We start from the raw sequence: 15,508 nt of genomic DNA, 5'->3' as shown, positions 1-15,508 counted from the left end.
AAAAGTAAAATGAAAACCATAGAATCTACAAGTTGGCAAGTAATTCTAGAATGCACATAGGGAAGTGCCAGTGATGTGCCAGGGATGTGCTCAGTACCTCTCAAATGCCTGCAACCCAGAGCTGAGAAATGAAAGGCTCACACAAGTACACAAGGTGATTATGACCAAGGAGTTGTACCAACTGAGAGCTTCTTGGAAGCAACGCTCTGCCTTGAGCAGTTTTGTATTCTCCAGGGAGCCTAGTGCAGTGTTAGGCCCAGGATGTTCCTCAATGACCCCAATAAAATCAAAGGGAATTTTTAAATGGGATGTGGCTACTTAATTTATGTAATTTAATTGGTGGTTGAAATTGGAATTGGTAAAGAGCCAAGTAAATTTAGTGAAATCTCATTTGGGCCTGTATCTCTGGCCTCCAATCCTTTCAAAAAAGGAAAAGAAGTAAATTTGGAGTAGATAAGAGCACCATTCTGGGCCAGCCCCAGTGAACTAGTGGTTAAGTTCAGCACGTTCCACTTCGGCAGCCTGGGTTTGGTTCCTAGGCACAGACCTACACTTGTCTGTCAGTGACCATGCTGTGGTGGCAGCTCACATACAAAAAGAGGAAGATTGGCAGTGGATGTCAGCTCAGGGTTACCCTTCCTCAGCAAAAGAAAAAAGCACCATTCAGTTTGAATTCACATTCACTAAGCTTCTGAATATTAAACCTTGGATGGTATCCTCAAATGAGGTTAGACACAGCTACAAGATAGTCAGACAGGCACTGCACAACATTATAAGTTTGTTTCTCTTTATGGGACTGCCTCCGAGTAATATTTTTATAAATATGGTAATTATCTTATGTATAGCCAAAAGGGTTTAAAGCAATTATATGTAAACATTTATATTACAATATCTGTCATCCTCTTCGGTCATTTTTTTAGTATACCAGTAGCCTCAGAAGATAAGGGTGTCTCTGTGAGGAGCTTCTCAAAGTCAGGAGAATCGTGAAATCCGATCTGCCCAGGCCAAGGGGTTCTCCATTACACAGGCCAAGCACCCAGCAGACCTAAGCAAAGAACGTACCAAAAAAGAACTATGGCTCTTTCTCTGAACCCCTAGGACTTAGCACAGTGCTGGTCACACAGCCACTCTGAAAGCTGAGCACATCCACATGTCCACAGCCTCCTTCTGAGAAAAGCAGCCGTGGGAGATGATTTCGGCACAGGTTGCCATGCTACACTCTCTGAGGCTCACTATCACGGCCAAGGCTGATTGGTCCAGGGGTCAGCCCTGAGCACCAGAGGCCAGCAGAAGTCTCTGGAAGAGCCTGACAGGAGAGCCTCGCCAGGAGGGATGCTCTGAACTCCACAGTAAGCAACTAAACCGACGAAATTCTCAGGAGTTTCAATATTTCTAAAAGAGTCAAAACTCAAGACGGTAATATGGAAGCCAAGGCATACAGAGAAAAGTCAGTAAGCAGAGGTCATGGGACAGCAGAAACCACAAGTCAGAGAAGAGAGTGGGCAAAGAAGGTACTCAGTAGCATATATGATAAAAACTCTACAGAAACTGAGGAAGATAAGCTTATTCAGGAATGTGACCAAGTCTGAGAGAACAAGAATAAGAGTGACTGTTAGACACTGTTATAAGTTGAACTTTGTCATTCAAAAATTCGTAGGTAGAAGTCCTAACCCACAGTGCCTTGGAATGTGACCTTATTTGGATATAGGGTCTTTACAAAAGTAATCGAGTTAAAATGAGGTGACTAGGGTAGATGTTAATCCGATATGACTGGTCTCTATAAAAAGGAAAAATTTGAAAACAGACACACAAATAGGGACTCTGCCACGTGAAGATGAAGGAAAAGATTGGAGTGAGGCTTCTAAAAGCCAAGGAACACCAAACATTGCCAGCAAACCACCAAAGCTAGGCGAGAGGTGTGGAACAGATTCCTATGGTCCTTCTTGGAAGCAACCTGGCCAATACTTTGATCTCAGACTTCCAGCCTGCAGAGCTGCAGGACAATGGATTTCTGTTGTTTAAGCACTCAGTTTATGGTACTTTGTTAAGGCAGCCCTTGCAAACTGACGCAGACACCTAGAGCTACTGTTGAATCACAAACATCTGCTGTGTTCCTCGAGGGCAAGTATTTGGCTGCTGAGCAGACTTTCTATCTTGCTCATGTATTCCCACAATAACCCTCATCACCCAGATAATCTGAACTTCTCTGTTCCCTGAAACCTAAAAGAACTTAGCTAACTCGGTGGGAGTTCAGCAATATTTAGGAATGAGTAAATGAAGCAGTTGGAAGCAAAGAAGCCGCTGCCTTGGGATCCTCAAATCAGAGGATCAGGAAATCTGAAACAACTTTCCGGAGAGCTTCAGGGAGTGGCATCCAGCCAACAAGCTCAACCACTTGGCAGAGGTGGAGGAGAAGAGTGGATGAAGCTGGGAAACCTACATGCTGACAAGCTTTCTTCTGGGGAGAGTGATCCTGTCTCGTAGCCGCTGGTTTTCCCATGCAAGTCACCCTTTCTAATAGAGCATCTCCTGAAGGAAATCATAGAAACCAATTTCTACTATTCAGGGTCTGCAGTGCACATATCCTCAAGAAACCAGATCTAAGGGAAGAGGAGAGATCTAAAGAGGAGATCTAAGGGAAGCCCTTTGATCTCCCAAAAGAGTCGCTTTTAATGGTGGACTGGGGACCATATCATGTGAGTATTTTCTGGGTTCTTTTAGCCTTCACTCCTCTCCTATAACTCATTCTCCCACAGCCTGGGTTCGCTAGATGCCTGGCGTGAGGAAACAATTGGCACACGTCCTGATTCAGCCATCTGTGCCTCCTCTCCTCACCAACGTGAGAATGCATTCAAAATAAATTATTTTGAAAGCATATTCTCTCCATTCGAGTTCTACTTCAAGACCTCACAATAGAGGGCACCTCCAGGATCCTCATTCTTGGCAGCCGCTGAATGGGGGCTGCTGAACTATACTCTCAGCGCTTGCTCAGAAAGAAAGGAACACGCAGGGTGGAAACAGGTGAAAGCTCTTCAGCGCTTGAAAGAGAGACAGGACCCAGGGCCGAAACTGCCTTCCGGGTGGTCAAACTGCATTGCGCGTTAGTTGCAGTGAATGGGGAGGTTCCAACCCATCCCTGGACAAGGTGGAACGAGAACATGCGACTTTAATTGCTGCTTGTTCAATGTTTAAATTACACATTTTTATATTTAAGCTGATTTTAACTTTATCTTTTTACACCTTTATATTAAATAGGCTTTTCAGAGGAGCATACGGGAAACTAATAACTTTTGAGTACTTTCCTTCTGCTAGACAATATAATTCACTGCTTATCTTATTTTGTCTTCACAACATCCCTGTGAGATTAAGACTTGTATCTTTATTTTAAAGAGGCGTGAACCAGCCCAGAAAGTTTAGGTAACTCAGCTAGGGTCACACAGGTAATAGGCAAAAGGAGCAAGATTTAAACCTAGACTTTTACCATTACCCTCTCCCAGAGATAGAGGGCGTTTTCAGTATCAGAGAAGAGAGATTATTTGCAGGCAGTAATCAAAATATCTCCTCTATTATTAATTCTTTACATTTCTGAGATAAAACAATTAGCAGCACTGTCAGAGGGTGAGAATCAACCATTTCTAGAATTACTACGCAATATGGATCCCTAATTAACATAAACCCCACTTTAGAATTGTAGCCAATGGGAATAGAATGGCTCCTTAGGGATCCACTAGTCCCACAGAAACCACATTTTAGACTAAAGTCTGGACTAGAAGGACTTCTCTATAATTTCTAAATAAGAGTTACACATTTCATATTGTTCAATTGAGAAGACTATTACAAAAATAAAAAATAAATTTAATAGTGCTTTTAAATGAATTAATCACATTTTATTAAATGCGATAAGCTCTACAAACATTTGAAAAATTAGTAGTACTTATGTGCAAAGATATGTTACTTATTCCATCTACAGACAATGATTGCTTCCTATGCAGATTCAAGATGCCTAACACTCAGCCCCTTCAAATGACCTCAGCCACTAGGTTAGGAAGCTCTGATCCAGGCCAGCCCCACAGATGGAGACAAATAAACCCAGAGGAGAAAATTACAAGCTCAAGGTCAAACAGTAACACAGATGAGACTAAAATATAAATCCTCTGACTTGCACTTCAGTGCTTTGTTCCAACTTGAAAACAGCCCACTCACTCAATTATTCGCCTTCAGTGCTTTTTCCTAAAGCATCAAAAGTAGAGAGGACAAATTCAGGTATGCAAAAATCTAGGTTTATTTTTCTAAAACTGAACATAATGTCTATCTTGAATCCTTATTTAACCAGGGATAAAAATGTTAATTTCAGTCAATTCTGAGTAAACTCAGTCAATTCAGGATTTCCCTCTTCTTTAAGAGTTGTAACTGGTGTGGGGGCGGGGGGGGAGACTACACAGTGTAAAGGCCTTTGAGGTGTCTGGTCTTTGAGTGTCATCCATCCACACCAGCCATCCTGAGATGTAACTCATCCTTAGGCCCAGGATGTCATTATCCTTCCATGCCGAATCCACTGAGGCTGACCTCCTTATTTCCACCAGGTCCCTGGTCAGACTGCCCATGCTGAATTCAAGTCCTGCTCCCCTTTTCCCAATCTTGAAGATGGCTGGGGCCCACTGGCTTTCCCACAGCTCTCTTATGCCCCTCTCAAAGTCAGGGCAAAAAATGGACAGCCCGCTCACGCCTTTTCTCCCACTGTTGCTCCTGCCCTGGGTTCCAAAACTGTATTTTGAAACTCAAGAGCAATAAATTGCTCTTTTTTTTCCCTTTTTACACTTATCATTTTTTCTTGGCCTCCCTTCCCTACAGCATAAGGAAGACATGCAACTGTGAAAATACACTGGTTAATACCTTAAGACATTGTCATGCTACATTTCTCTCTGCAGTGACTCAAGTTATTACAACTGGGTTACTATCACTATTAAAATTTCTACCATGTAAGTCATCATCTTTTATGCTAATCACTCGCCTGATATGACTGACATCATTTCTAACCAAAAGAAAATCATGGAAGATCTCCAAGAGAAATATATAAACGTTGCAGTAAAAATGATAGCAAAATAGGTATCCTGGTTCCCTTCACCGTAGAGGAGAATGAGACTCAGACAGATGGAAACTGAGATCCCTATGCCTAGTTAAGGTGTGAACAATGCACAGAATAATAAGTACTCTCCAATTTATTTAAGTTGCAGCTTAAATTGCCTGACTTAATTGCTCTCGAAAAGTTCTGCTTACCTAATATTCTTACTCCTTTGGTCGGGCATGGCCTGAAACAGTCAACGTCAATGCACTGGGTAATAAAGTCCAGTCGTTGTCTCCAGAAGACCCTCAGCTAAATGAGATCAAATCCAAATGTCAGAGGCCTTTCTGGTCTCGGGATAAAAGCAGAGTCAAATAACCTCAATAACTCAAATTTTCTCTCCTGGTCCCCACTGCGCTCAATGTAATTCTAATCCCCATTGCCAGGCCCTCACTCCTTCCCAAAAAGGAACCTCGCAGGTACTGAAACGTAGGTCTGCCTCACCCACTACAATCACCAGGCACCACCTGCCACGATGATGAGGTCGCTAATGAACGACCGCTCCCTGCACCCACCTGCTGCAAGTTCCAAAATCCTTGCCATTGATCTCCTTTTGGATAGAGCACTGAATGTCATTATATTTTAAACAAATGTATAATCTGAAAGGTATACTACTATACAAGACATTGTTAAGCTCTGAAAATCCCAGGTGAAATTAAGTTATCCAACTAGCTGCCGTAAAAAAGCAAGGCCCTAAATAGAAGGGAAAGAGAGATTGAGATCATGAAAGGCATCAAATCAGAAGCTACAGCAGCAGGCACAGTGGGAACACATAATGGGAGGAAGCACAGAAGAGAGGTACAGTATTAGTATAGAGACAGAAGAAGGAAGGATAACATGGATGGGAATTAAGTGGTCAAAGAGAAACTCGGCCTAAATCTCTTAAACAGAAAATAAAGTGACATAACTGGCTTTTCAGGTCAAGCCGAAAGTGAGTAAGAATCTCTTGGGAAAGGAAGAGAGAATGTTCCCTCTATGGGCCCAGCCTGGTGGCATAGTGGTTAAGTTCATGCACTCCAGTTCAGCGGCCCAGGGTTTGCAGGTTTGGATCCCAAGCATGGACCTAAACACCATTCATCAAGCCATGCTGTGATGGTGTCCCCCATACAAAATAGAGGAGGATTGGCACAGATGTTAGCTGAGGGCCAGTCTTCCTCAAGAAAAAAGAGGAAGATTAGCAACAGACATTAGCTCAGGATGAATCTTCCTCATCAAAAGAGTAAAATACAACAAAAAATAACATGAAATTTAAGAACATTCCTCCTAAATTGAAATTTATCATCAGAGTCATCAACTACAAAACGATGAGCAGTGTGGCATGATTTAATAAATCTGCCCTCCTGCTGATTCATTTTATCCACAGCTAAGAAAGAAGTTCAAACTTTTAGTGAAATGATAAAAGGATGATTGCAAAGGTTCCTGAACCTAAACATAGTGTTTCAGGTGTGTTCATACTGGTGCAATAAACAGCAGGTCCGTTACTGCCTTTGATCTGAACACTGCACTCTGATTAATGTAGCTATCTCAGTCCATTGAGGTTATTATAACAAAATACCGTAGACTGAGTGGCTTATAAACCACAGACATTCATTTCTTACAGTTCTGGAGGCTGGAAAGTCCAAGATAAAGGTGCCAGCAGATTCAGTGTCTGGTGAGCGCATGCTTCCTGGTTCAGAGCTGGCTCCTTCTCCCTGTGTCCTCACATGGTAGAAGGGCCAGGGAGCTCTCTGCAGTCTCTTTTATAAGGACACTAATCTCATTCAGGAGGGCTCCGTCCTAGTGATTTAATCATCTTCCAAAGGCCCCTCCTCCAAACACATCACATTAGGGGTTAATTTTCAACATATGAATTTTGAGGAGACACAAACATTCAGCCCATAGCAGTAGCCTAAGGTGGTATTTGCTCTCTAAGCAAAACCTCATTCCGGCATCTCAGACTCAACTTTTGGTCAACAAAAGCCTCAAGACTCTTTCAAACTAACTTCCATCCAGCCAGGTCTCTCCAGTCCTGTGGTTGGGCCATTTTATTTTTATCTGTTTCACTTTTAATTTAAGCACAATCCTATGGACTTGTCTCTGCTGAATGTAGCCTTGCCAGTTTTAGCTCATCATTTCAAACTTGAATTCTATCAGCTCGGTATTTCCTGATCTTCCTACATCTGTGTCATTCCAAACTGACCAACGATGCCTTCTAAGTTTATCTAGACAGGATAAAGAAGCCAAGGACAGAGGCCGATGGCACAGCACCAAGAACTTCTTTCCAGGTTGAAAATAATAAAAATTAACAAGTTATAGATGCACCTAACTGCATTATCATCAACCATCCCCAAGGACGATGATGAAGATAATAAACAATGATAATGATGTTTGATAGTAATAACAATGATCCCTAACATTTATTGATCACGTGTCAAGCCCCATGTCAAGTGCTTGAAACGCAGTATCTAGTTTAATTCCATAATAATCATATTAGGTAGTTTCAAATATTATCCCCAGTTTACAGTTGAGGAAACAGAAGCAGGTTTAGAGGAGGTACAAAGCTTGTCCAAGATTATACAGTTAGTAAGCGATGGAGCTGGAATTTTAAAAGCCAGCCCATCTGCTTCCAGAACCCGGCACTTAACCACACCATTCTGCTGTTTCCATGTGACACGAGGTTTTATTTGAGCTCTTCTAAAATCAGGATACAAAGGCTGAAGTTCTCAAAGGTAGTATGTAAAAAAACAAACGATCTAGAAGAAAGGTCCTTGCCCTCCAGTAACTTACAATCCCCTTGGAAGGACAAGACTTAGAAAATAAACTATTTTAGAACAAAATGGTTTGCTGTGGTACTAAAAAATGTGAACCAGATGTAAGTATTCCTTTCCACCTCAATTCTCAAACTTTAAGGTTGCAGACTGGAAATTTATAAACTCACACAGAAAATGATGAAGGAAAAAATAAATAGGACTCCCCTTTAGAGGATTCCGTAAAGGAGGCTTTCTTCCCTCCAGAGACCCTGGCCACGGCTGCTGCGCCCTGGAAAATAAGGGGGACAATCACTGAAATCCATGGTATTCCTCTTACTGTCAGTTCACACACTGCTTGGGGATGGAGCTTCTCAGAAAACTCCTGCAGAGCCAGAGTCGTTGGGTTTTCCCCAATTAATACCTGAGGTGCCAGGGACTGTGATGCCAACCAATGCACCATCGCAGCCCCACTCAAGCAGAAATATGTTACCTCTGATGTTAGTGGTCTGAATTCTTCAAGTCAGGTGCGGTAACCTCAGGGTTAAATTTCATCAAGTTCAAAAATCTCATTACCAACCAGATTATCAATTATCCCAATGCCCTAAGATAACAAGTTATTCATGGTCTGTCATCCCAATTGTTTTCGGCAAGTAAATGAGAGAAAGTGCCTTCAGAAAGACCCATGTCTACCTCTAATTGTGTGACCTGGGGCAGTCTCGAGGCCACCTCCAAACTGCTGTGGGGTCACTTGAAATGATGAATAGGAAATGGTCCTGTAAGCTGAAAGGTATATAAACAAAGTTATTCCTCTCATTAGACATTTGGGAACAAACTATTATTTATATTAGAAATAGCCCCATACAATATGCAAAGTGCTCCACAATCGAATGCATCCATTTCATGGGCCTTAGCATTTCCTTCTAACTTCTCACCCCCACCTCAAGTACAGTCTCAACTCTCCACATCCATGTGGCCCCAGAATACCCAGTGCTTTTTTATGCCTCTCTTCCTTTGTGTTGGCAAAGATATGCTGCTAAAGAGGCCAAATGTTACTCTTAGAGAAATTTAATATTAAAACAGACAGAAAACTTTTGATTCTCATTCATTTCTCATTATCTGACTTTATCCCCTCTAGGCAGAATATCTTAATAACCAAACATTTGCATAATGCCTTTCTTTTTATGTCCTTCATTCTAACCACTTGCTTTAGAATATTTCCCCATCCTTCTAATAGTATCAAATCCAATTAACTGATATGTTAATTTTAGGTAACTTGGGATATTCAGAGCACTTTGCTGAACTATTATAAATCATAAACTAGCAAAGAGGACGAGGCCTCTGGTCAAGAAAATGTCAGAAAGTTCTCCTCCTGCTTCTTTCATCAGGAGAGTCATTATAGTAAGGGGCGGAGTCTGGATTGAGAAAATAATCTTTCAGGGGTTTAAGAAATATTTGTGAAACTTTCCCTGATTTTGGTTTAGCAGCTTTGTCTAACCTCCTGACGTCGAATAGATGTCGCATGTCGAATGAAATCTCCCAGTTCTTTGAACCAAAGATCCCTGACATCTTTTAAGAGATCCCAGGACCCCAAGAAGTCATGACAATTGAAAAGGGCCCTGGACAGCACATCCTATCTCCACTGCCTGCAAAGGCTGATGCCCTCTTCTCCACATGTGGACTCCCATTCTCCCTTGAAGAAACAGCTTAGCCATCACACCCTTGAGCATCTCTCCTGACACAGCATCAGGCAGATGTAGGGGAGGAAGACATTTCCTCTACCCACTCTGAGTTCTTCTGGTCAGAGAACAAATTAAATTCACATGAGACAGAATAACAGGAGAAAATTAAACAGAGCTTTATGACATGTATACATAGGAGAGGCCCAGGCAAACTGAGCAACTCGCCAAAATGGTTGAAGCCACCACCTTAAATATCATCTTCGGCTGAAGGCAAAGGAGGATGTTGGGGGTGGAGGGGGAGTCAATCATGGGAGGTTACCACACAAGGACAGTAAATAAGAGTCAGCCTATCATGCAGACTTGAGTCCTTGCCTTCCACATTCATAAGAGTTTCTAGAGATAAGGTCATCCCCCCTTCCTGGTACAGAGAGGAAGACACATTTACAGATGGAGATTTCCTTTACAATGTAAATGTCTCTTAACAAAGGGTAAGTAGATTCTACTTTTCAGAGTTTCTTTCCTGTCAGCAGTTTTTAAAAGTAACCAGCCCCAAATAATCCTCATGCCAAAGAGACATATCTTGGGGTGGCCAATTCCAGTCCCCCACACAGACAAGGCACTGGGCTTCAATGGCACCACAACAATTAGAATATTTATCTATTACAACACTTATAAAATTGTAACTATTTGTATAAATGAATTTTCCATAAGACTTTAGATCTTGTTTACTCATCTTTGAGTCCAAAGCTCTTAGCACAGCGCTGGCAAATAACAGCTGGGGAAAACATTTGTTTACACATTGGAAAAAAATGTTTACCAGGCCCTTGAATAAGGATTATCCTCAGGGATATCTCTTTGATTTTTAAATGAAAGTCTAATTACTGTTTCCGTGTGCCATGCCCTTTTCATGGTAAAATTCCCAGATGCCCCAAAGGCATGGATAGATTCCCAAACTCTATGTTTTATCACCTACCTGCATTTTCCTCTGCATATTGTGATGGCTTGGTGGAGATGAAATTGACAAGAGAAAAAGAGGTAATTGACTGAGTAAAATTACCACTAAAAAGTCAGCCTTGGGGATACACTGCAGCACAACTCTCTTATTCACTTTTAGAGTAAATTAATCATTTCAAGCTGTTTACAAGGCTCCAAATATTGCCCTGAAATGACTGAACCTCCATTTTTAGCACTTACTGACACAAAGGCCAATCGACTTCCAGCAAAGCAGCCTGGTTTGTAAATTCATCAACCAATTTGGGGAAAAAAAATTTATATATAAATACATTCCAAGAGAATCTGTTTTCTACCTCCATCTCTTGAGGCATATCTTTAGCACAGGAATATTTAATATACTATACTTATCAGGTTAAAAGCTGACAGACTCACAAAGCCAATCACATGCTGTAAGTATTGGTTTGCCCTTCAATTGTCTTTCTAGACTGGTGGCTCTTTGAAGGCAAAACTCAGTCATACTAATCTTTATATCTTTCCGTAATGCCTTGCCTTGACATACTAAGCACTTAGAAAATGTGCTTGAATAGATTAGAATGCATCATGGTCAATTCTAATAATAACAGCTAACTTTATTAACAGTTATTATCTGTTCTGAGAGGCAATTTCATTCAATTCACACAGCAGTCCTTTGAGGTAGGTACTATGATTATCTCCATTTCAGAGATGAAGAAACTGAGACCTAACAAAGTTCAGTAACTGACCCAAAGCTACATAACAGAGATGGGACTAGACTTTACTCCAGCAAAGTCCTTTTTTTTGTTTTCTAAGCTCAGGCATTAAACCACTCTCCCATACTACCTCTAAAAATCCCTAAAGAGATCCAACTCTGTATTTTCATCCTAGCGTTTAGAAACTATTTTTGTTAGCCAAGTTAAGCTAACTCCTATAGCGAACGACCATATTCCAGTGGCTTTCATAGTCGAGGTTTCTCTCTCTTGTAATATCTGAGGCTCTTGGAGATGGCAGGGCCACAAGATGGAAGGAGCCTTGGAGTTCTCTGCCTGACCTCCTGCATCCAGCTTGCAAATGAAGGAAGAGAACGAGGGCCATGCATAAGAAGTATGACCATCCAGAACAAGGAGTGATGCGCATCGCTTCCACTCACACCTTATGGGCTAGAATTCAGTCATATGACCACATCTCCTTCCAGGGCAGGCTGGGAAATGTGCTCCTGTTATGACCCCAGGTAGAAAAGGAGAAGGTAGATATTGATAAGCACTAATAACCTCTGCCCTAGAAAACTAGGGGACTCAAAATTCAAGCCCAGTATCAGAGGACATCAGAATCAAAGCGTAAAAGACTTTTCTCCTCAATTATCCTGCAAGCTTTTCATTTTCCATTCCTCACTCTAAACCACTCTGACCCTTTAGCCACTGCAGCTTTTCCTACTGCCCTACACCAATGCTACCCAAAGAGATATATTTGAATCTCTAAAATACAAGTGTATACCAGTTATCTTTTGAGGGAAAAAATTCAAAATTTATTTCTTGTCCTACAGATGTATTAGGACACATTATTTCCACTGCAGAAAGCTGTTTCCCTTCAGGAAGAATTCATTGCCAGATAACTCTTAACATAAATTCTCTGAATATACTTAAAATTTTACATGACTTGCAAACATTTTATTTACAAAGACTCTATTTACAATAAATTAGGGTCATAGATTTGATAAAGCAGAGTTAATCTATGGTGTATTGAATGTCAATTGCAAGTTATATTCCATTCATTCATTCATCCAATAAATATGTACTAAACGCCTATTATGTTTTGTTTCATCATAAACCCAAGGGCCAAAGGCCAAGCCTCAATAAATACATTTATGTGTGATGGAAAGATTAGATGATATTCCATAAGACAAATTAGGGTCAAAAATCTGTGCCTGACTCAACAACAAAAAATCAAACAACCCAATCAAAAAATGGGCAGGGGATATGAACAGACATTTCTCCAAAGAAGATGTACAGATGGCCAATAGGCACACGAAAAGATGCTCATCATCACTGATCATCAGGGAAATGCAAATCAAAACTACACTAAGATATCACCTTTCACCCGTTAGAATGGCTAAAATAACCAAAACAAAACATAACAAATGTTGGAGAAGTTGTAGAGAAAAAGAAACTCTCATACACTGCTGGTGGGAATGCAAACTGGTGCAGCCACCATGGAAAACAGTATGGAGACTTCCCAAAAAATTAAAACTAGAAATACCATATGACCCAGCTATCCCCTACTAGGTATCTATCCAAAGAACTTGAAATCAGCAATTCAAAAAGACCCACGCACTCCTATGTTCATTGTAGCATTATTCACAATAGCCAAGACTCAGAAGCAACCTAAGTGCCCATTGACTGATGACTGGATAAAGAAGATATGATATATATATATATATATATATATATATATATATATATATACACAATGGAATACTACTCAGCCATAAAAAAGGATAAAATCATGCCATTCACAACAACATGGATGGAGCTTGAGGGTATTATGTTAAGCAAAATAAGCCAGATGGAGAAAGAAAAACTCCATATGACTCCCCTCATACGTGGAAGATAAACAAACACATGGACAAAGAGAATAGATTAGTGGCTACCAGGAGAAAGGGGGGTGGTGGGTGGGGACAAAGGGTGAAGTGGTGGACCTATGACTGACAAATAATAATGTACAGCTGAAATTTCACAAGGTTGTAAACTATCGTAACCTCAATTAAAAAAAAACTAAAAATATAAAAATAAAAATAAAAAATCTGTGCCTGTATTCCTTCCCAGAAATTGTCCCCAGACCCCAGCAAATCTGAAAGAACATGTTTAAGTTGCACTCAGTTCTGTCTGACAGATGCAGACAGGGCCTCAGAATGATACAACTAAGTCACAGAAACTGACCCATTTTCTGAATTCCCTGCAGTTTACAATTGTACCAGCAGAATTGACAACTGGTTCTTACTTCCCTAGGATCCTCAAGATTAGCAATCAAGATTCAAGTGTATCAAGACTGCCCACAACATACTCACCCTTTCCATAAGTTATGGATTCTAGAGTCTGCTGGAGTCTGACTGCCTGAGTTCAAATCCCAGTTTCCACCACTTATTTGCTCTTGTGACACCTTTGAGATGATTAAGGAATCTGAATATGGATTGGGTATTACTAGATAATAATTAAAGAATTATTGGTTATTTTGTTAGACATGATATTGGCATGACAGTTACTCTTTTTGAAAAATGTCTTTACCCATAGAGAAGAAATGTTGATGTTTTGGATTTGCTTTAAAATATTCTAGTTTTTTAAAAAATGGGGGAAGAGAGGAGAGCAGGTGAAACAAGTAATAATAACAAGTAATAAGCAAGTGAAATATGGTAATAATTGTTTAAGGAGGATGACAGATACATTATATGTGATATGATTGATTCTACCACGCTCTGTATCTTTGGGTAAGTTTGGGAATTCTCAGAATAAAAAATTGTAAAATAAAAAAGAACAAAAATTTATTTAAAAGATTACCCATGTAGGGGATCAGAATTGCCCACCCCAAAACGTGTCTCTTTGGCTTCATGATTTTTAGGGACAGGAGACTCTGAAAGAAACTTTGATCTTCTCCCTAACCACCTAAAAGAATTTAGGATAGAAGGCCTGCCCCCAGGACAAGCCATCACCATAGACAACTCTGGGTATCAGTAGTCTGGGAGCATCCTTACTAAGCCCATTCTATCAAAGTTCTGTCTCTTGGGTCACATTGTCTATAGATGGCACAGCAAGCATTTATTTACCAAACATTTGCATTTCCATCCCCATGTAAATTGTCTTCCTCCACTTTGAATTTCCAAACCGCTATCCCCAACATCTTTCTTTGTCTTTAGCTGACGGTGGTATTTAAGGTGGTAGCATCAGCCATTTTGGCGAATTATTCAGTTTTTCTGGGTTTCTCCCATGTATACATGTTATTAAACTTTGATTTTCTCCTGTTATACTGTTTCATGTCAATTCTTAGACCACTCAGAAGGACCTAGAGGGTAGAGGAACTATCTTCCTCCCCTATACCCACAATGACTCCATTCTTAAAATTCACTCTATAAATCGCACTCTTTTTTATGTGAACCTAAGCTCCTGAAGAATGCATCCTTCTAGTGATTTCTAAATGCTGCTGATCATTAGAATCATCTGGAAATTTATATTTATGTAAATTGTATAAGTTTCTATTTCATAATCCAGATTTATTGAAACAGACTCTGAGACTAAAGTCTGGGGATCGTGGTCTTAAAAATATCTCCCGGCTAATTCTAATGACATCCCCTGGGTTTAAGAATCACTGCATCTTTTAAACTTGCCCAATATTTGTTGAATCTGCATTCTGTCCAGAGACCCGGGGCCTCACATCTCTGACAACCACCCAGCTCTTCCAGGATAGATTACTAGCTACCCTTTTTCCTCTGGAGCTTAATTCTAACCTTCTCAGAAACATTTTTCCCTCTACAAAGGTTTTATCTTGGAGCAGTTCCCTGGTAATTCCAAACCGGAGGCAAGTAGCACTCTCATTATCATAATCACTTCATCAGTCTACATTTTAATGGAGGCATAGTCTCAAATCCCTTCCAAAAAATGAATCAGAGAGTGGGTTTTAAAACAAACAAGTTAGCACTACTTTAAAACCCATTTCCAGTCATTCTTACATCCTTAGTACAAATCCGTTAAAACTTCAGAAGTCATTAAGGAGCGGCCCTGAAGGTTTTTTGATTGTCAGGAAGTGTTATTGAGATGGATTTGTTGAAGAGATGCTTTATACCATTTCACACTCCTGTCAAAGTTTTATTAGATTCTAAACTGAAGATAAATACTTTATTTTTAACCATAACTATCTGAAGCTCTAAGAGGGAAAACGAGGAAGTCAAATTGTCCTAAACTTTCATATAGAAATGGAATTGCATACTTTCAAGTGGAACTGGCTGTAACGCAAATGAAAAA

The 15,508-nt window shown here is 40.4% G+C and overlaps 1 long non-coding RNA gene across 1 annotated transcript in view; it reads right to left on the bottom strand.

Moving 5' to 3' along the window:
* The window catches only part of LOC123279835 (uncharacterized), a 346,739-nt gene that overhangs the window by 226,145 nt on the left and 105,086 nt on the right, over window positions 1-15,508 (bottom strand). The gene's annotated exons all lie outside the window — the stretch shown is intronic.

Source organism: Equus asinus, chromosome 2, assembly GCF_041296235.1.
Source record: "Equus asinus isolate D_3611 breed Donkey chromosome 2, EquAss-T2T_v2, whole genome shotgun sequence".
NCBI classification, from domain to species: Eukaryota; Metazoa; Chordata; class Mammalia; order Perissodactyla; family Equidae; genus Equus; species Equus asinus.
The sequence above is the reverse complement of the archived record's forward strand: the minus strand, read 5'-3'. Positions and strand labels throughout refer to the sequence as shown.